Raw genomic sequence first — 23,079 nt, 5'->3', positions numbered from 1 at the left:
ATTCTATAAATATCTCTACCAAGAGCAAAATCATTGAGTAGACCTATTTTGGGTCTCTTCCTATGAAGCAAATTTGACATAAAAATATTTGTTGTTGCTGTTGTTATGTGCCGTTGAGTCAGTTCCAACTCATATCAACCCTACAGAACAGAGTAGAACTGTCCTCATAGGGCTTTCAAGGAGCATCTGGTGGATTCAAACTGTCGACTTTTTGGTTAGCAGCCAAGTTCCATTGCACCACCAGGGCTCCAATAAACATCTTTAGGTCCTCTTAATTAAGTATTTGGGGAAAAAATTAATAGTAAAATAGGGACTATTATTCCTGCCTCATTCTTTATAATATTATAGATAAGAAGATCTATAGACATATAGACATATGCAAATGTTTAAGGGCCCTGCATTCTAGGAGACTGTACTCTAGTTGGAAAAGGCACAATTTATCCATGTAAACAAATGCAACAAATATGTCATTATGAGTATCTGTATCTGTCAAATGTTTTATGGTTTATAAAGGGAATTACATGTAATCTTTTTTTCTAGAAAATTTAATTAAGAGAACTTGAAAGTTCAATGTCAAATTGGTTTCACGGGAAAAGATTAATTCAAAGTCCATGAACTTTGCTCTTGGCAGAGACATTTACAGAAAGAAAAAAAAAATGAGTGGTAGCAGTCACTCATTTTAACCCAGAAAGGGGTGTTTAGTATTTTATGAGTAGCACAATGACCTTATTTTTGTCTATGCTTAGACAAAATTATTGAGTGGACTTTGTTACATTGCCGAAAAGGAAAAAGAATGTTGAGTAAAGATCACTAGTAAACTGCTTGTGTAGGGAGCTAGTTTTCTGGAATAGGTCTTAGTACCATTCAGGTTTTTTTATAAAAAAATGTAAAGGGTTTTTTCAAGAATGCTAATTGCCTCCCAGAAGAACGTGGTGAAATTAGATTACACACAAAAAGTTTTTTTCCAGACCAGATTAGAGACCATTTTTCCTTTATGTTGCAAAGGTATAAATTAAGGCTCAAGGTATTGCAGATCAGGAGGGTGAATGTGGACTTCAAGTCCTGAGTTTCCCCACCACAGCCTCCATACTTCAGGCATGAGTTGTGTGACGTGGACCCAGAGTGATGTGGGAGTTTAGGGAGGGTGGAAATAAGCAAACTTGGAGAGGTCAGAAGGTCAGACTCTTAAATGAGTCAATTTACAGACAAAATTTAGAAAAACAGGAAAGAATCTGACATTCAGTTACATTAAGGCAGTGATTCTCTAGGTGGGTCTGTATTACAGTTATCTGAACAACTTGTTAACAGCACCAATTCCAAGGTCCCCTCACAGATTTGGATCAAGTGGTTTGAGATTAGACTTCAGGCACCAGTCATTTTCTCAGTCTCCCTGGGTGATTATGAAGGCTAGTGGTGGGGTGGCTGATTCTTTCTCATCCCACATTCCTAACCTTGTGTATTAAGTGCTAATACCATGGACACAACTAACAGCTGCTCCAGGGGCTTGAGTCCAAGAGACCTTGCTGGTTACTAGATGAAGAATAATGGAGACCTTTCTAAAATATTCAGAGAGACAACATGTGCATCCTGGCCCCAGTACTCAGCAATGTGCAATACTTACATAAGAGGATGTCACAGAGAAACATAGGCCAGTCACTTACCTCCTTATTGTCTAGGCTTTCTTTATAACAACTGGCGATGATCTCTCTTGTGTACTTCAAAGTAACAAACACATTTGCCATGTCCCAGATTCATGGCTTTGCTCAACTCCATCAAACCTTAAATTTCTTGTCTACATAACAGGGAGATAAGGATATCTAACATAAATGACTGTTGTGAAAATCAAGAGATAATGTATGAAAAATATCTAGATATAGTATTTGTTCAATAATTATTTTCCTTCCTTCCTCCTACCACCATTCTAGAGTTGATAGTTTTTATAGTACCCACAAACCGAAGCTACTCCCATCTCATTGTTCCATCAGTCCATGACATTCAGCCAAAGACCACAGGGACACTTGGGCTTGAACAAGTTGGGTTTCTTACTCATTGCAGGGAGAGAGACCACACACCATGGTGACCACGGGCATCTCAGTAAGAGGGAGTCAGAAACAATCTATTATAGGGCTTGGCTTTGGTTGGGTGATTTAGGAGAGAGTCTAAGTAAGTGGGAATTCACTCTATATTGGATGCTGTCAGAAAGTGGGGACAATTTTAAGATTGAGTAAAGAAATAGCAGTCACTCATTTTAACCGAGAAAGGTGGTATTTACTATTTTATGGGTGACACAGTGACCTTGTTTTCGTCCATGCTTAGACAAAATTATGCAGTGGGTTTTTGTCTAAATTTTATCAGGATCTATTATGGGTTGAATTGTGTCCCCCCAAAATATGTGCCAACTTGACTGGGCCATGATTCCCAGGATTGTGGGTTTGTCCACCATTTTGTGATCTGATATGATTAACTTATGTTTTTTGTAAATCCTAACATCTATGATGTTAATGAGACAAGATTAGAGGCAGTTAAGTTAATGCGTAGGATTCAATCTATAGGATTAGGTTGTATCTTGAGTCAGTCTCTTTTGAGATATTAAACAGAGAAGCCAGCAGAGAGGAGAGGAACCTCCTACCACCATGAAAGAAGAGCTGGGAGCTGAGCTCGCCCTTTGTACCTGGGGTCCCTGCGCTGAGAAACTCCTAGACCTAGGGGAAGATTGATAACATGGACCTTCCCCCAGAGCCGACAGAGAGAGGAAGACTTCCCCGGGAACTGGCACCCTGAATTTGGACTTCTAGCCTCTTAAACTGTGAGACAATAAATTTCTGTTTGTTAAAGCAATCCACTTGTGGTATTTTTGTTACAGCAGCACTAGATAACTAAGACATGGCCTCAGAGTAACATTTTCTGAGCTGCTCTTCTTTTCTCTTTATCACATCAGAAATGACAGAGTATAGGGGAAAAGCTGATATTTATTTAAATTTTGAAGAGGTAGAGAAAGGTCAACTTGATAGCACAAAACAACAACAACGGAGAAAGGTGGAAAGATTAAGCATTTATTGAACACTTACTGTGTGTCTGACATAATGCTAAGATTCAATTCTCCTAGCAATCTCACAAGTATGATTCTCTACATAAGGTAAAATTTAAAACCAAATCTGACTTCTAACTACACAAGCTTCCAGCCTGGTGTGCTGCCACCCTGTTGAGCGTGCTGTTAGCACCACTGAAGCATGCAAAGAAATTGCCTTCAAGTTTACTTACAATGGAAAAAATTCTGTGATCTAAAATCAGAGGTTGGTAACTTTTTCTGTAAAGGGCTAGATCGTAAATATTTTTGATTTTATGATCTATACAGCCTCTGTAACAACTACTCAGCTGCTGTTTTAGCAGGAAAGTAGCCATGGTCATATGTAAACAAATGAGCATAACTGTGTTCCAGTAAAACTTTATTTACAAAAACCCCTGGCAGATGGCATTTGGTCTTTGGTCTATAGTTTTCAAACCCATGATGTAGATTATAAGCAGCCAGAAATCCCAAATCAACTTGGATTTTTTAAAATATGTTTTACACTATTAAATACGCTTTGTGTGGTTAAATATGCCCTTTAAGATTCTGTGGTGTTTTATTTATTTATTTTTATAAGATTGTTTATTTATTTTGAATAAACTGCCAATCTCTGAGCACTACAGAGAAACAGGATGGTGCCTCATACTGTTCGCTTCTCCAGTGCTGTGTAGGGAGTGTGGGAGCTTGAGGGCCAAAGGATCTAGCTAACGGTTGTTTTGTGCTTCAGTATACCAGGCACCATGCGTGGCCCCTTCCCTTCGTTATTCTTTGAAGGAGAACTCTTGTCAGTTAAACTGAAGCTCAGAGGGGTTGAGTAACTTGTCCTTATCAGTTGCTGTCGAGTTTACTCTGACTCATAGGTGAACGTGGAAATTGGAATTCAGTACCATAAGCCTCTGTGGGCATTGTATGTCCAACCTCAGCACCCCCAACTTCCCTTACCAGTAAGGCGTAACACAATGCCCTAGCTAAAAATAATCTACCATCACCAGGTCAGAGTGTTAGTAGATGTTGTTGGGCCTGTTTGTTGGGTAAGTTCGTTGGAATCAGGTTAATTGCACTGATTCCTCAGTGCTGTGGAAAAACCCTGGGACAGGAATTTGGGAGGACTGTAATGCAGTTCTGTCTGTGTCTGACACTCAGTAATGTAGGAAAGTCCCTTATGCTTTTGAGGATCTTCCTTTCCTTGATCATAAGATGAGCAAACTGGACTGTGAGAACTCTTCATTTTTTTTTCTTCTTGATTACATTTTGTCCATAATTCTGTTATTATAGCCTATCTAGCCTAGTAGAGATGACTTTGATTTTCCCAGGACAGCATTTCTTCCTTAAGAAAGAAAAAAAAAAAAAAATTAGCTCAGAAATGCATGAACTAAACCTGTGGAAGGCCAACCTTTCTGTCAGTCATGGGCGCCTGCTGCCTACCACTCCCGCCTGGTAAATCCTGCAGGATAAAGTTGCCAGATTTAGCAAACAATACAGGAAGCCAAGTTAAATTTGAATTGCAGGTAAACAAGGAGTAATTTTTTAGTATAAGTGTATCTCAAATATTGCATGGGATGCTTCTATAAAAATAATTATTTGTTGTTTATCTGAAAATCAAATTTAACTGGATATCCTATATATTTTCTGTCAACCCTACACAGGAACCCTTACAAATCAAGTTGTTCACATAGTGAGTTTTCTGGTTTGACAGAACTGGATTCAATTTCCTGCTCAGTCACTTATGTGTCTTCAGGCAATTTACTTAATCTGGAAGTTATAATTCACATTTTAGAAGGTTATCATACGGATTTAAAAGGAGAGGATGCAAATAAATCTCTAAGTTGGGACCAGGAATAAGCAGCTGCTCAACAAATATTAGTCAAATGTTTCTTTTTTTCCTTCAGTTGTTCCCTTAACCTTTCTGGGAAGAATTAAGCACCTCTTCCTTTTCCCGCACAACAGCCCGTACCTATTCCTGTTAAAGCAGTTATTATACACGGCTTCAGGCCCATTTTGTAGTGATGTCAGTTTAGACATATCAATTGCTTTCTGTGATGGTTAAGTTTGTGTGTCAGCTTGGCTGGGCCATGATTCTCAGCAGTTTGGCAGCTATGATGTAGTTTGGTGGCTACGTAATGGTGGAGTCACCTCCATAATAAGATCCAATATAATGTGATCACCTTCATGATGAGATTTGTTGTGAGCAGCCAATCAGTTGAAAGGGAGTTTCTTTGGGGGTGTGGCCTGCATCCAAAATAGGTGGACTTCCTGGCAAGACTCTCTGGCTTCTGCTCACTCTGGATCCTGCAGGTGGCTTCTGTTCATCTAACCTCCAGTTCTTGGGACTTGAGGTAGCTAGCAGCTTACATGCTGTCTTACCTGACAATCTTGGGATTCATCGGCTTCTGCAGCCTGTGAACCAGAGCCTGCTGTCTGACATTCTGATCTTGGAGCGCCTGCAGCTACGTGAGTTAAGAGACGCATCCAGCCTGACCAACGGACTTGGGACTTTCCCAGCCTCGACAACTGCGTGAGCCATTTCCTTGCTACAAATCTCTCTCTATATATATTTATATGCTGCACTGGTTTTGCTTCTCTAGAGGACCCAGCCTAAGACACTTTCTTTTTATTTTTGTTAGTGTTTGCCTGGTATAGCTTTCTAATTATTTTTTATTTCAAATTTTCTAAGTCTTTTATTTAAGATATGTTGAATAATGGAATTCTAATGGATTTTTAGACATAGGGTCTTCTAACCTTTGTTTTTAACTGCAGAGTTTTGTCTATTTAAATTCATTATTAATGAAGTGTGCATCAATTTCTACTTTCTAATTATTTCTATGTGCATTGTTTTTTCATAGGCTTTACTTTTTTCTTCCTTCTCCCCTTTCTTCTTTGTCTTCTTTTTTTCCTTCCTTTTGAATTTATTTTTTCTTCATTTTATTTTTTTACTTTACTTGGCTTGGAAGTCACACTCTATCTTTTTTCCTTTAGTGTTATCAAAGAAATGCAAACTTTCATGTTAACTTAAAACCTCAAGTTAAAATGTGCCTCACTTTCCTCCCAATCAATACAAAGATCTCAGAGCACATTCACAGAGAACCACCTCCCAAGTTATATCACATTATTGTCTAGTATTTTAGCATTGTCTTGTATTTTTAACCCAAAAATTAGATATAATTATTATTATTGATTTATACAAAATTTGTTTAACATCACCCATATATTTACAGGTTATTTGGCTAACATTGTTTCCTTTGCAACTTAGACCTTTCTTCTAGTACAACTTTCCGTCTTCCTGAAATGCATCCTCTACACATTCCTTTAATGAGGGTGAATTGATTGGTATTGCTCTCCATTTTTGTTTGTATGAAAAGTCTTTATTTTGCCCTCATTCTGTTTTTTTTAAATTGTATAGTTTCTCATTAAACAATTAATATATATATTGTTTTGTGACATTGGTTGCCAACCCCATGACACGTCAACAGTGTCCCCTTCTCAACCTTGGGTTCCCCGTTACCAGCTTCCCTGTCCCTTCCTGCCTTCTCATCCTTGCCCCTGGGCTGGTGTGCCCCTTTCGTCTCTTTTTGTTTTATGGGCCTGTCTAATCTTTGTATTTTGCCCTCATTCTTGAAAGATAATTTTATCAAATATACAGTTGTAGTTTGACGATTATTTCCCTCATTGTTTTTAGGATAATATCCTCTTATATTCTGGCTTCTAGGGTTGATTTTGTGAATGAACTTGTCTGTGTAATAAATTTTTTGTTGTTGTTGTTAAGTGATGCATCTTCTCTAATGGGCTGCCTTTAATATCAGAGTCTCTTTTTCTTTAGCGTTCCATAGTTTCACTATTTGTGTCTAGGTATGGATTTCTTTTTATTTATCTTGTTTGAGATTTTTTGAGTTTCCTAAATTTGATGATTGATCCTTTTTATCATTTCTAGAAAATTCTCTGCCATTATCTTTCTAAAAATCACCACGCTTTTTCTCTCTCCTTTATCTCATTCTGGAACTCATTTAACCTCCATGTCACTTAACTCCCCTTTTGTTATTTCCATTTCCTTGATATGAACATAAACCAGTTGCCATCAAGTGAATTCTAACTCATGGCAACCTCATGTGTGTCAGAGTAGAACTGTGCTCCATAGGGTTTTCAACGGCTGACTTTTTCAGAAGTAGATCACGTAGCCTTTCTTCCAAGGTGCCTTGGGGTGAACTTGAACTTCAACCTTTCAGTTAGTAGCCCAGCACTTAACCATTTGCACCACTCACATAGCATAGTCCTTAAGAACTCTGAAGCCAGACTGTCTGGGTTGAAATTATGGCTGTATCTCTTATTAGTTATATGAGTTTGAGCAAGTTCCTTAACCTCTCTGTGCCTCAGTTTCCTCATCTATAAATGGGAAGAAATAGTATCTACTTCATAGGGTTGTTGTGAGGATTAAAACAGAAATATGTGTAAAATGCTAAGAAGAGTGTACAGTGTGTTTGCTATTATTATTTTTCTTTCTGTGCTGCATTCTGAATACATTTTTCATGTCTGTTATATAGTTCACCAATTTTGATTTTCTTTGTCTAAGAAGTCCTTTGAGATTCTGATTTCAATTGGTATATTTTTTTATTTCAAAAAATATCATTTTGGTTATTCTTCAAACTGCCTGGCCAATTTTTCAGTCATTTACTTTTTAATATGCTCCTGTTTCTTTATACATTTGCATTTTTATTCGCATTTGCTTCTTCCAGGTACCTGGGGCAAAACCAACAGTGGGTCATTTCAAACTAAATTCTCCACGTGGGATTTTTGGGGCCTATTGATAGTGTGGATTCCTACCTCAAATGGTGAGATGGCTGGCTTGTAGTTATGGATTATCTGGGAAGAATTAATTTCCACCCCCCACCACACCCCTGTACCCAAAGCTGAAGCCGAAACAAACAAGTATTGTGTCTTTCTCTAGGGTGGGCTTTTTCGAAGATTTTTTTCGTTTTTAGGTCCTAGCTTTGTGTGGTTGAGTCCAGTCTGACTTTGCACTTTGTATCAGACCTGAGATTTGTCTTCTGCATCCTGTGTACTCTGACGCAGTTAATAATACCAGAGCTCTAGGTTCCACAGGATTAGCAAATGCCCTTAGGGCAGCCACTGCCTTCAGTACTGATTTACTAATTTACCTTTCTTAATTTATGCTTTATAAAATTCATTTTTGCCCTTTAAAACACTCTATTTATTTCTAGCTCATCCATGAATTTTAAAAAAGACCTTTAAAAAACAATATTCATTATTTTAAGGTATTTTCGACTGTGAAACTGAGGTCTGAAATTACTATACTGTGCCAAAAGTTTCGTGTCTGAATTATCTTTATATTTTCAGTGACAAGCACCATACTTGGTATATAATAGCCACTCAGATAATATTTGTTAAATGAGTGAATGAATATACATATAACTGAACATAACATTAGATTACTAAGATATTTCTCTCAAAAGCTGAGAAAGTTCACTTTGATATTTTGGAGAAACAATTTTAAAATGTTCATATATCTGAAGAGAATAAAGTTCTTACTCTGAATTCTTACTGAAGTCAGATAGGCAATCCACAACTTAGAAACAGGTTAAGTGCCAAAAATTTGTTAGAAATCAATGATTCTGCTTTTGGATAGTGGTTTTCCATAGAAAATACTACTCTGAATGATGGTGGTTTGATTACCAGACTAACCTGTAAAACCTCTATGGCTGATACAGTATTTGAATTGCAGCAATAGTAAATCTAGAGAATGGGCTCTCCATTTATAATATTATTTCTATGATCCCAGAAGAGAAGGAAAGTTCTAGGGTGTCTGACACAGAAAGTGGATTCTGAGTTGTGTTGGTTGTCTTATGGAAGGTACATCCATAAATCTAGGGTTTTTACATTAGAGTTGGCTTGTATTAGCCTCTCCTCAACGTGTTGGGAAAACACAATGAGTGGAGGAACTACAGAGAGTTCTCTGACACGAAAGCCTTTTTTTAAATAAATTTTTTATTGTGCATTAGGTGAAAGTTTACAGAGCAAATCAGTTCCCCATTCGACAGCTTGTACACAAAGTGTTCCCTACATTGGCGCCACTCCTCACAATGTGTCAGTACTCTCCCAACTTCCGCCCTAGGTTCCCTGTTTCCTTTCTTTTTGATTTTCTGCCCTTTCCTGCCTTCTTACCTTTGCTTTCGGGCAAATGCTGCCCTTTGGATCTCCTATAATTGATTGTTCTAAAGAGTATGGTCCTCTCAGGTATTATTGTTTATTTTAGGGACCTGTCTATCGTTTGGCTGAATGACAGGACAGTCTTGATTTTAAATGATGGTGAGATAAGGAAGAGAGGAAAAGCAGACCAAAACCTGAGAATTCAAGAATTCAGAATTCAAGTCTGAAATTGAGACAGTGATCGTCATTCTTGAATGCCCACTGGAAATGCTAGAAGATAATTTAAAAATATGAATACCTAGATCTGATTCCCAAAAGTGGGACCCAGACGTTAGTATTTTTTAGAAGCTCTCCAGGCAATTCTAATGTGCAGTCAGCACTGGCGCATCATTCAGTGCATCATGAGAAAAACTGAAACCACTGTAGGTATTTCAAACAGGAATGGATTGAATGCAGGGATTAGAGGTTGCAACATCATTGGAAGGGCTGAGAGTGATCATCAGGGGCAGCTGCTGAAATTAGGAGGTGCAGGAATCCCAGGAAGCCGCCATAGATAACTGTAGCTGCTTATGCTCCAAGCAGGGTGATTTAGAGGCTGCCTGGAACCCACTGGCAGAACCTCATGTCTGTTTTCTCCCAAAGTCTCAAGCATGCATGCTGTTAACACAAGAAAAATAATGGCTTCTGCTCTTCTTCAGTTGCACCCTCACATTGGCATGGGGCGCCTCTTATCATTGGTGGGATCTAACACTAAATCCTGTGTCCAGGGATTCTAAAGGCAGCATGTTGTTGTTGTTAGTTGCCTTCAAGTCGGCTCTAACTCACAGTGATCTTATGTACAAAAAAACAAAACAGCGTCTAGTCCTGTGCCGTCTTCACGATCATTAGTATGTTTGAGACCATTGCTGTGGCTGTTGTGTCACTCCATCTCAACGAGAGTTTCCCCTTGTTTTCATTGGCCCTCTACCAAACACGATGTCCTTTTCTGGTGATTGGTCTTTCCTGATGATGTATCCAAAGTAAGAAAGTCAATGCTTTCTCAACAATACTTGAGGGCCATTTTCCCCTCTTCTAGCCAAAATGGAAGGAGAAACAAAACTCAAAGAAGGTGCTAGCCTGAGTAAAGAACTGAAAGGTGTCTATGTACAAAATCCTTTCTATGTAAAGACTAGATGGAAGAAGGGAGAAGAAGCGGGAGCAGCAGACAGAAGATAGATTTAACTTGGAAAAGAAGTAGGACTCCCAGAAGTCATCCAAGTAGGAAAGATAAGAAGGACTTTCTGTCTTGAGGAATGGAAGTTCTTCAATGTGAATTGACCCAGTAATTGAAGATCATCATGTAACAATCCTGGATATTTTAAAGTCCTCTGGAATTGAAGATAGGAGACTAGGACACCATACATGTGGTTGGGGATGAGAAGGGAAAAACTTTCCTTTGACCAAGATAGAAATGTCCCTACGTGACACAAACAGTTTACACTCGACTATTGGCCTGGGGGTTGGTGGTTTGAGTCCACCCAGCTGTGCCTTCGAAGAGGAGCCTGGCGATGTGCTCCTGTAAGGATTGCAGCTGAGAGGACCCTATGGTCAGTTCTATTCTGTAACGTATGAGGTCACTACGAGTTGGAATTGACTCAACAGTAACGGGTTTGGTTTGATTTTGTTGGACCAGGATAAAATGAACAGAATCATTTGGGAACTTCCCTATGAGCCAGGGTAGAGGTGGAAATATTGCCCCTATTTCAGTTAAGCCCATGATAGGACAATGCACTGAAGGATCCTTGTACATTAGAAATGGTTGAATGCGTCTAGAATTAAAAGGGGACATCCAAAAAAGGTCCTCTTATCAAAGACCAGCAGGGTTTTACACATTTTATTGTGATCCAAACACATCTATATCATGAACTGAGCAAGTTCCTTTTTACCTAAGGGTTTAAAGAAAGCATGAAGACAAAGAATTTTGCCTTGTAGTTGTTTTTTTTATTTCTATATTTATAAAGAAGCCCTGGTTATGCAGAGGTTAAAGGTCTCAGGCTGCTAACCGAAAGGTTGGTGGTTCAAACCCACCAGCCACTCCAAGGGAGAAAGATGTGGCAGTCTGCTTTTGTAAAGATTACAGCCTTGGAAACCCTATGGGGTAGTTCTACTCTGTCCTACAGGGTCGCTATGAGTCAGAATCAATTCAACAATGGCAATGTGTTATGTTTATGATGAAGAAGTCTTGAGCAGATTTCCAACATTTTAATGATATTTTCCTTGGTGAAGAAACTTCCAACTAGATAATGTGATCTTTTTTAACTGAATCTGCTATTGACTGGAGGATAAATGTATGGACATGTGTACAAATAGCTTAAAATCTGTGACAAGCAATACTGTGGGTGCAGTCAAATGCATCAAAACCATTGCACAATCTGACTATAAGAGCAGATACTGTGTTCTCCAAGAGCACCTTACCCCAAAGCATCTGCCTCTTGATCTTCTCACTATGTTCAAAGGGATGGTAAAAATGAGTCAGACCTTCAGTTGGCCATATAACATGAGTGACTTGACCAGCTCTCAGTGAGAAAATAAAACAACTAAAATTTCACCGACGGTTCCCTGAAAATGCCCTAGACCTCCTCTTGGGCAGCGTTGCAATAGCTCATAAAACTCTGAAGAGGTCACAGGTATTTATAGCCAGATATTTATGAGTTTGAGTTCTCCAAACCAGGAACAGAGGCTGAAAAGAGACAAGGACATTCCCCCAGAGCCAACAGGGAGAGAAAACCTTCCCCGAGAGCCAATGCCCTGAATTCAGATTTCCAGCCTCCTAAATGGTGAGAAAATAAATTTCTGTTTGTTAAAGCCAAAAACAAAACAACAACAACAAAAAACAAAGTAAGCAAGCTGAAGTCTCACCATCCTCGTTTCTAAGAAGCATTCTGGTTGTATTTCTTCTAAAACTGATCTGTTTATTCATAAGGGAAGCATAGAAGGGGAAAAGTGGTGCAGATTGAGAACTACTGGTTTGAGGTAGGTGAACTTCCCAAGTTTAGAGCACAGAGGGCCTCTGGTCTCTCATCGAAGTCTGAACTTCAAAATGCTTATAAAGGCATCTGTGCGGATTCAAGAAGAATTGAGGTCAAATTTACCCAGTGAAAAGAATTTTCTCAATCCTCCAGATTCCTGTAAGTGCCAGGAGGTAATGGGAATATCTTTTTTCCCCCCTAAGCTTCCTTTAACTTTTCTGGCAGTGCTAAAGAATTCATAAAGCAATGGAATAAAAGAATCTGTAAGAAGATTCTTAGTCCAACGAATTAAAGGCCACATTTGCAGAAGCCCAGCTGAATCTGGTATTCACATGGGAGGTTTAATGATGGGCGTCATGATAAAGTGATTACCAAAGAAGAGAAACATGTGTCTGATACCAGAGCGCCTGTTCTTTGTCCTTCACACCATTGCCTCTATAAGTAAACAACAGCATGAGTTTTGCGGGTTTCTAAAATTTGTATTTAAATCATAGTGATTGACCTTGTGAAGAGGATGGACATAGACAAGTGAAAACAAGAGAAATTAAGTACCCTTCATATGTTGGTGGCTCTCCCCTGCGTCCCTCCTCTGACAGTCCCTACTCATCTGGTGTTCCCCACCCCTCTTGTACTCCCACTACCTCTTCCTCTTTCTCATGCTTCTCGAATCCTCTTCTTCTTCTCTTCTTCCCTTTACCTCCTTCCTGTGAAAGCCTGGGGGTGAGCTAGACAGAGCTGTGGTAAGACCTGTGTGGAATTGCTCAGAGATGGGGTAACCTCAGACACTGTGCACATTAGAAAAAAAAAAACAAAAACAAAAACCCGGAGGCAGACAGCGGCACCAAACACCTCTTAGAACTTCTCCTTTCCTGACAATAGCGACGATTTACTGCTCACCAAGATGATTCTAAGTGCTTTTTAAATATAGTGCTTTGTTGTTTTTATTAGTTGCTGTCAAGTTGGCTCTGACTCATCACGACTCTGTGTACAACAGAAGGAAATGTTGCCAGGTCGTGGGCCATCTTCACAATTGTTGGTGTGCTCAAGTCCATTTTTATGGCCACTGTGTATTTTGAGTGCCATTCAATCCAGGGGGCTCACTTTACAGCACTATATCTGACAATATTCAGTTGTGAACCATAGGATTTTCATTGGCTAATTTTTTGAAGTAGATTGCCAGGCCTTTCTTCCTACTCTGTGTTAGTCTGGAAGCTCCACTGAAACCTGTCCACCATGGTTGACCCTGATGGTACTTGAAATACTGGTGGCATAGCTTCCAGCACCACAGCAACATGCAAGCCACCACAGTATGACAAAATGATAGATGGGTGTTAGAAATAGTAGTACTTAGAACCATGATTTCCACACACTTGGTATCATACTTTAGTACCATTACCAAAATTCTTACAATAACCTTACAAGGTAGATATTCTTATTATCCTTCTGTAATAGATGAGGATGCCTTAGAGAGGTCAGATAACTTGCTCAATTTCAAATAGCTAATATCCAGATGAACTGGTAAGCATCTCACCGTATTCTCAGTTTTTCTGATTACAACATCTTTATACCTCCTGTTCAGACATTACGATTTAAGAAGGACATTGGGAAACTAGAAAGTACAAATAGCCTGGCCATAATGAGGAAGGTATTGGAAAGTATACCATCTTTATCACCTTTATAAACAATAAACATGTAGTGAGTATTATCTCTATGCCAAATCCTATGGTGTTTTATATGCATTATCTGCATGAAGTAAAACACTTAGTAAAACCCCATTATGAAACATGTAAATTATAATCATCCTAATTTACAGGTGAGGAAGATGAGGCCTGGATAGATTAAGCAACTTGCCCAAGACTACCCAGTTAGTAAGTGATAGCGGCAGAAATCCAGAGCCAACACTTATAATCATACACTGTGCTGGAAGTAGTTACTACAGCATGCACAGGAAGAGGGAGGGAGAGAGAAAAGAGATCCAATAGGAATACTCTCAGATGATGGAAAAATATCATTTAGAAAGAAAAAAAAATTACATAGTAAAGCTCTGGAGAACAGAACTGTAACAGTCAGATTGTTATAGAGAGGTAGACTTCTGTACAATATGACGAAGAACTTTCCAACAATTATTTTTGTCTAAAAATATTACAGACTGCCTCACAAAACAGAGAGTGAATTCTCTGGCCCTAGGAGTGTTCAGATACTAAAGAAAAATTCCTAAATTAAAGAGAATGTTGGCGTGTATGACCTCTAACATAATACAGCGTATGACCTCTAACATGCTTTGGATCTAGAAGTTAGGAACCATCACAGAAGCCCAGCAAATGTGATGGATATAATTTGATAGGTGGCCATGCCAAAGCATGATGAGGAAAAATGGTTGAACCCAAATAAGGAACTAATTTAGCCCTTGAACTGATCTGAGTCTAGTCTTCAGTTCTATCAGCTTTTTTTTTCAAACTGTCTCCTGACAAATTGCTTGGTAAAAAAGCCAGCCGAAAGCAATCTTTGTTCTAATTAAGCAAAGAGTTGTTTTTCTTTATTTTTAGTCTAAGGAGATGCATTTCATCCTCCCTATTATTACAGAAGTACTAACAAGGTGGCACCCAAGAGATAGTCCAAGCAGGGTGCCATTTTCAGGCAGTAGTGAAAGCTAAAGCTGGCCTCGTAAGACCTGGGTAGATGATTAATAACATCCTGTCTTGGAGGAGTGTTGTGAAAGCAGGAAGGTAATGTTTCCCTCCCAGGAAGAGGCAGATTACTTCAGGAAACTGGTGAGGGGAACAGAGAGGAAATACAGATAGAGTTCTTTCCTTGCTCAACCACTGGCTCTGTTATGCAAGAGCCGCACAGAGGGTAGGCTGACATCAAGGTGTCCAAGTCCAAACGACTTGCTTAAAATACCCGTTCAAATAAGTACTAACAGTGGCTACCATTTTTACAACATTTCACAGATTATAATACCTATTCATGTATCATATCTCACTTAAGCCTTCTCAGCATTTTCTATACAAACGAAATTGTGAACTTAAAGACTTGAAAGTTTCTTTTATATATAGTGTCTCATTTATATTCCAAATGACCTTGACATAGAGGTGTTACTCAGCTGTTTTTTTAATTGTGGTAAATATATATGTATATGCACTTTTTACATGTACAAGTCAGTGACATTAATTACATTTATTATGCTGTGCAACCATCACCACTGTCCAGTTACCAAATTTTTTCATCACCCTGAACAGAAACTCAGTGTCCCCTAAGCAATGAATCTCCCTTTCTTTCTCCGTTTCTACCTGCCTCTGGTAGCCACTAATGAACTTTGCTCTCTATACATTTGCCTATTCTAGATATTTCATATAAGTTGGGGAATGGAATATTTGTCCTTTTGTGTCTGACTTATTTCACTCAGCATAACGCTTTCAAGGTTCATCCATGTTGTAGCATGTATTAAGACTTAGTTTCTCTTTATGGTTGAGTAATATTTCATGGTATATATAAACCACATTTTGTTTATCCATTCATCTGTTGATGGACATTTAGGGTGTTCTCACCTTTTGGCTGTTGTAACTGAGCCAATGGAACTATGTAGAAACCCACAGGCCACAGCACCTATTCTGAGTGTACCAAGTGACTGTTACTTTGTTTCTGTTATCAAAGTCATTATCATCAGACAGTTAAGAAATACAGGACAATTTTGTTTGGTGGGAAATAAAAAACTGATAGCTTAAAATATTTTTATGATTATGAAAATAGCATTCTTCCTACAGCTGTCAAGTCAATTTCAACTCATAGTGACTCTATAGGACAGAGCAGAACTGCCCCATAGGGTTTCCAAGGCTGTAGTCTTTTTGGAAGCAGACTGCCACATCTTTCTCCCGCGGAACAGCTGGTGGGTTTGCACCACCAACCTTTTGGCTAGCAGCCGACTCTTAACCACTGTACCACCAGGGCTCCTGAGGTATTCTTACGATCTGCAGAAAATCTGGAAACCATTGAAAAATATAAAGAAATAAGGAAAAATTATTTGTTGTCCAACTGTCTGAAACAAACACTCTTAAATATTCAGTATTATTACTTTCAATAAATAAATATATTCAGATTTTATAGTAGCAGCCATAGTGTATATATAGTGTTACCTTCTTTATCACAGGAATTTTCTATTTCATTTAATATTTCTGTATTAGAATCATTTTCATAGTACAGTAGTTCATATGGGTATAGCATAATTTATTTAACCTCTTGTTAACGAACGTCTTTGCATATGGTATATATGTTTTGTATATCTTCTTGATATTGCTCTTAGTAATTCTTAGAAGAGAGAGTATTGCCTCAATAAGCACAATTGCTACTAATGAACTTGCTGTAGATTGTCAAATTGATTTCTAGAAATGTGGTACCAATTTCCACTCCAATGAATAGTGTCACTTCTTTGCCAGCATTGAAGATTGTCACACTATTTAAATTTAGTAACCTTAAAGATGAAAAATATTATTGTTGTTTTAATTTTCACTTATTTGAAATCCATTGATAGGAAGGCCGCTTTAGCTTGTCAACACAACTCATTAAAGGCATGAATAAAAGAAGTATCTGGGAAGAGCAGTCGTGAACTTGATACTCCCCTCTGAGGGTGAAGATCAGACCATCATAACTAACTCCCAGCTGGTCAAGGTAAGTACTTAAGGGACAGGGAGCCTTGGACATTGACTACAAGAGCAGGGAACACAGCAGTAGGGACTAGCATATGTCTGCTGGTTGATGTCTTGCCTCTCTTTCTTCCACTGTGAGTACTTTTTATTGCTTGAACAGTCCTGAATGCCTGCTGTGTGCTCAGCATGCCTGCACTAAACACTCTCTCAACATTTGTTTCTCAGCATGAACTCTGTTCACCAAGCCATCTCTGTAAAGGGCAAAACAAGGATGGGTTCTGAGCAGAGAAACCTAGAGAACTGGGTGATCTGGAAGGAAGCCCACTGGTAACTTTTCTGTGGAGGTGATGAATGTAATCATACATCTGTCTTCATGATGGAAAAAAGAAGTATACCTATTTTTTGTCATTGATTTTTTTCAGAAAATGTTTTCTGCCCTTGTTCTTTTGTTTTTAGATTACTAGTTAAGAACGATATTATGAAGAATTTTAGACAATGACATTTTAAGAAATGAACCCTGTACACAACCCATCACCCAGATATATTGACTCAACTCAAAACTGCTCCCATATGGTTTGTCCCATGCCCACCCCTATAACTGGATCATTTTGAAGAAAATTCCAGAAAATGCCAGATATAATATGATTTTACTCATAAATATTTTGGTATTCATCTGTAAAGATAAGGTCCCTTTTAAAGAACATATCTACATATATTACTATTATCTTCCCTAAAATAGTTCTCACTGTTTTACTTCCCTAAAATAGAATTACTGTTCAAATTTTCCCAATTGTCTCTCTCTCTCTTTTTTTTTTTTTTTTGGTTGAGTTTTTGAATTGAGATCCAAACAAATTTGAGTTGGCATCCAATATACACATTGCATTGTTGAATGTTTATTGTATCTCTTTAAATCTGTGGCCCCTCCCTCCATTATGCAGCAGGAAGCTGTTTCCTTTTAGTAGGAAATGGTATTTAATCTAGGTGCCAGAGATGCTTATTGTTACTATGATGGTCTTTTTTTCTGGACAGAGCTTAGAAGTGAATAATATGTAGGCATTTTCTGTAGACATTTTTGGTCTGCTCATATAATTTTAATTGCTATTTCTTCATGTATATTGCAGGATGACTTTTCTTTTCTTTTCCTCCTTAGTAGCAGAACTCCATACCTCCTTAATCAAATACTCAGTGTGTTCATTATACCTCGTGGTGGTACAGGTTTTTTAGGGTGAGGCTGTGGATGGTTCACCATGTCATCTGGCTCTTCATAATCTTCCTTTAAATTCTGCAACACTCATGAACCAAAAAGAAAAAACAAAGCTGGAAAGGGACTGGTAACATTTGGGATAAAATCACAGAATGACAGGGCTGCAAGGCCCTACCGAGATCATGCAAGCTTACTTCTTTATTTTGTAGACAGCTATGCCAAAGCTAGGGAAGTGACTTGCTTGAGGTGATCTAAGTCAGTGGTTCTCACATTTTGCCATGGCCAAGAGTGAGCTGGAGGACGTGCCCAAATACAGACTGCTGAGATTCTGATTCAGGAGGTCTGGCTGGGGCTCTGGGGATGCTGAAGCTGCTGACACACTGACCAACTTTGAGTGGCACCGATTTTGTTGTTGCTAGCTACCCTCAACTTGACCCTAACACAGGGCAACCCCATGCACAACAGAACCAAACACTGTCTGGACCTGCACCATCCCCATGAACTGGTTGCAGATCAGATTGTTGTGGTCCATAGGGTTTTCATTGGCTGATTTTTGGAAGTAGATCGCCGGGCCTTTCTTCCCAGTTTGTCTTAGTCTGGAAGCTCCGCTGAAACCTGTTCAGCATCATGGAAACATGCAAGCCTCCACTGACAGATAGGTGGTGGCTGCGCATGAGGTTCATTGGTCAAGAATCAAACCCAGGTCTCCCACATGGAAGGTGAGAGTTCTATTATTGAACCACAAATATCCCCTAGCACCAATCTAGATGTTTTCTAATAAACAGACAGCGTGGGCATCTTCTTGGCTTCAATTCTGTTGAAGTACAGAGAACTCACTTTGAACTACCTGAAGGAGATGCTGGAAAAATCAAGTCACGGGGCCAGGACCAGGTATTTTGTGGACTGTCTAGGTGGTCACTTACCTGGTATGATTTATGGAGAAGACTCAGATGCCTCCCCAAATCTGCTTGGTGTCTTCAATGTTTCATCACAGATTCATACCTTTGGGTAACTCCTTCTTTTAAAATTCAGGTCCTTTAAAAACAAAAATTTACTTCTCCTGGTAAATTTTAGCCATTGACCTAAATCTAAGGCTGTTTCAAATTTTACCAGGAAACTTTATGTAACTGTAGGCAATCTTTCTCTGACATTCCACAGTCTCTGCCTGTGTTTCTCTTGACCCTGAATACTTCCTACTGTGTGTTCTTGAACAGGGCAGTGATCTAGCAAACTAGGTATCCCAGAGATGCAAATTTTAAAGTCCAGACAAAAGTGTACACTGACTCGTGTACTGAATAGCTGCCTCAAGGCTTGATTAAATGCAGCCAGAGGTGGCAGAGGTTTAGAAAACTCAGTCCTGTCTGTATGGTAAAAATAAATGACAGGAACTCCAAAAGGCATAACAATTCAGGAATTTCAGTCCAAAAACCATCTTTAGCACTTTCAGTTTCTAGAAGTTTTGTAACTATCTGTTGACATCTATGTTCCACATCTGCTGTCTATTACTCAATGAACAGTAAAATCTGAAAATCCGAAGGGCAGGTCCCAAGGAGACTGAACCTGCCCTAGAGAAAAGGAGAAGAGTGTGTGGGAACATCACTGGGGATTGAGACACTGGCTGTCCTTTGGGACAGGGTCAAACCAAAACCCAATGCCATCAAGTCGATTCCAACTCACAGTGACCTCATAGGGTTTCCAAGGCTGTAAATCTCTATGGAAGCAGATTGCCACATCTTTCTCCCACAGAGCCACTAGTAGTTTCGAACCACCGACCTTTCAGTTAGCAGTTGATTGCTTTAACCACTGAGCCACCAGGGATCCTAATTTGGGACCGGACAATTGAGTTCCTGCCTATGATCCCCTTGATAGCGGTGATGTGGTCTCCACTATGTTCCCTGGATTTGCCCTAATAGTGCTATATGCAGTTGCTGTAGGGAGAAGGACCCATGGTATAGCACTGGCAGTTAAGGGACTCAGGGAGTGTATGTGTGGGGAGTGGAGGAGAACATATTAAAGAAGAACATATCAAAGAAGGAAGCAAAGAAAAGAAAGGTAATATGGTGACAAATTTTGCCCACTTAACAGTTTTGCTTTTGGTTGATCCATATAAGCTAGACTTTCATTCATTCATCACACCACCTGCCCTTTCTTCTCTGGATAATGAACCAGATCATGAATCAAAGGCTGTTTTCCTTTTTTTTTTTTTTTTGTAAAGCAAACCTTACACACACACACACATACACACACACACACACACACACACACACACGCACAAAACCAAACCCATTGCAGTTGAACTGATTTTGACTCATAGCGACCTTATAGGACAGAGTAGGACTGCCTCATAGGGTTTCTAAGAAGTGGCTGGGGATTCGAACTGCCAACCTTTTGGTTAGTAGCTGAATAGTTAACAACTGTGCCACCTGGTACCTGAAAAATGGAAAAGAGTGGCTGCCCTTCTGGCAGCAATACATGAGCATATGGGGACAGTAATTTAAAAACAAGACTCCCCTAAAAAATATTATATTCAGGTAGCTACTGCCAGCAAAATGCTGTGTAATAAGTCATCCAGAGACTCAGTATCATAAAAAAAGCAATCATTTATCCTCACAGACCTGTCTATTGCTTGAGAGTCAGCCAATGAGTCTGGGCTCAGCTGGGCAGCACTGCAGACCTCAGTGGGCTTACTCCCGTTTCTGTATCTGCTGACTGAGACTGGGCTCTGCTGGGTGGTTCAGCTTTACTCCATGTGTCTCTCATCTTCCCCCTGAGACCTGGGGCTAGCCCAGCGTGTTGTTCTTATGGTTATGGCAGAGGTACAGAGACTGTGTAGAAATACTGCCTTTTAAGGCCTAACCTTGAAACTGGCTCACTGCCCCTTCCACCTTATTCTGTTGGCCACATGAAGTCATACGGTCAAGCACAAAATCAGGGGGCCCAGAAATAAATACATTCTGCTCCTGTGGTGGGAGGAAGTGCAAAGTCACATGTCAGATGAGGTGAACACAGAGAGACGTTAAGAATGAGGCAAAGGAGGCCTGCATCCACAAATTACAGTGTATTATCAATTAGGGTACATAATACTGCATAGAAAATTCCGATAAAATACCGTAAGACTCTGATGCTGATTTATAATGCTTTCTTATGGATAAACTGTTAAAAACTTTAGCCAGTTTAAGGAGTACCCGTTTAGTTTTGTTCAGATTTATTTTCCTCTTTTGCTATCAGTTGTTGTTGTCAGGTGTTGTCCAGTTGATTTCAAGTCTTAATAACCCCATCTGACGAAGTAGAGCTGCCCCATAGGGTTTTGTAGGTTGTAATCAGACAGCTAAGTTTTTGTCCTGCAAAGTTGCTGGGTTTCAAACTGTCAGCCTGTTGGTTGTAGCCAACTGCTGAACCGTTGTGCCACCTAGAGTCTTCTAATTCTTTTTCTGTGTTCCATGGGGTTTCAGTGCTACATTGATCTGCACTGAGCCTTATGATTCAATGACAATTCTCAGACTTGATATCTGCAATTCCTCCATCACTTTAAATATACACTGTCTTCAAAGTTGTTGCTAAAGAGCCTTCAATTCACTCTGCAAAATACCCATCAATTAGGTTTTATGTGACTGAAAGCTTATTTTCTATTTGAATATCTTGTGTAATTTCAGCTACCATTTACTAAGAACCTCCTAATGCCAGCCTTTGTACTGGGCCCTTTACATTTCTTTGTTGTCTGATTTAACACTCAGAACAATTCTACAGTATGGACAGTATAATCTCCATTACATAAATGAGGAAACTAAACTCAGAAAGATTAAATTGCTTAAGATCAAATAGGTAACAGCATCAGAATTCAAATATTGTTTTGTTTGGCTTCAAAGCCAATGTTTGTTTCTATGTCTTTTATTTCATTATCTTTTTTTTTTCCTGGACCTGGGTTTTTAGATTTTCCTCTGAGATATAGCAGATAGGTTTTATGCCAGGTTATTGGTGACAGATGTTGTTGGGATTCCTCTTTACTCTGTAAAAAGCCTGTGTGTTTGGCAGGGCATGTGTTATTATCATCCTCTCTAAAGCTGAGGGGACTAGAACTTGGAAATGAAGAGATTTACACGGCTAAAAAGCAGCAGAGCTAGGATCCAGTGCTTGGAACTGCTTTCTCCTATATAATTTAAATTACTTTGTTTAATCATGGTACGTGAAAGAATGATAGTCTACAATTTTGCTAATGGAACTGGCCAGTTAACTTGGACTCTAAAGGAGTGTATTTTCCTATAAGGTTTTGAAGCTTTTGGGAACAGTAATAGAATGGGTTTTCCTCACATTTTAAAAACACAAATGATAAATTGCCAAAGAATGGTTATTCTGCTTCTTAGGCAACTCAAGTTAAAACAGATTCTTAGAAAAAAAAAAAAAAGTCAAACTAATTTGAACTTATTCAAACAATCTTGTATAAAGCAAATTGGAATTTCTTCCATTATCTTATCCTCATTTTCAATGAACACTTTTTTTGCTGTAAAGAGATGGTCTAAGTAATCAAGAGTTTATTTTCCTTTGTGTTTTTATATACCATTTGTTTAGCAAGCACTGAGCCCTGGTGGCGCAGTAGTTAAAAGCTTGACTGCTAACAAACAGGTCAGCGGTTCAAATCCACCAGCTGCTTCTTGGAAACCCTATGGGGCAGTTAAACTCTGTCCTATAGGGTCACTATGACTCAGAATCACCTTGACAGCAATGAGTTTTTTTTTGGTATTACACCATAGTTTGTTGTTATGATGTGTAGAAAGAGGATGTAAGCTGTATGTACTTTGCAATGGTTTCCTAATTCCTGTTTATCTGTGTCTCAAGCACTAGGAGTTTCAGAAATCCCAAGGATCCCCTTTAGGTTGGTTTTGTCCTTATAAAAGTTAGAAAGTACTATTTTGTTCTGTAAACCTTCATCTAAAGTGAGAATAGCAGCACAACTGGAAGAACGTAATCGATGTCACTGAATTGTGCATGTAGAAATTTTTG

General features: G+C 39.0%; 1 protein-coding gene across 3 annotated transcripts in view; it reads left to right on the top strand.

Moving 5' to 3' along the window:
• LOC101348795 (probable G-protein coupled receptor 141) overlaps nt 1-23,079 on the top strand; it is a 79,003-nt gene that overhangs the window by 6,322 nt on the left and 49,602 nt on the right. For 2 of the 3 annotated variants that reach the window (XM_023739569.1, XM_023739568.1), the window contains exon 2: nt 16,763-16,899. The exons of the other annotated variant lie outside the window; for it this stretch is intronic. The gene's annotated coding sequence lies outside the window, so the exon portion shown is untranslated. The remainder of the gene's footprint in view (nt 1-16,762; nt 16,900-23,079) is intronic. 3 annotated transcript variants of the gene reach the window in all.

This window comes from Trichechus manatus, unplaced genomic scaffold (assembly GCF_000243295.1).
Source record: "Trichechus manatus latirostris isolate Lorelei unplaced genomic scaffold, TriManLat1.0 scaffold00137, whole genome shotgun sequence".
Lineage (NCBI taxonomy): Eukaryota > Metazoa > Chordata > Mammalia > Sirenia > Trichechidae > Trichechus > Trichechus manatus.
This window is presented reverse-complemented; position numbering and strand designations above follow the sequence as displayed.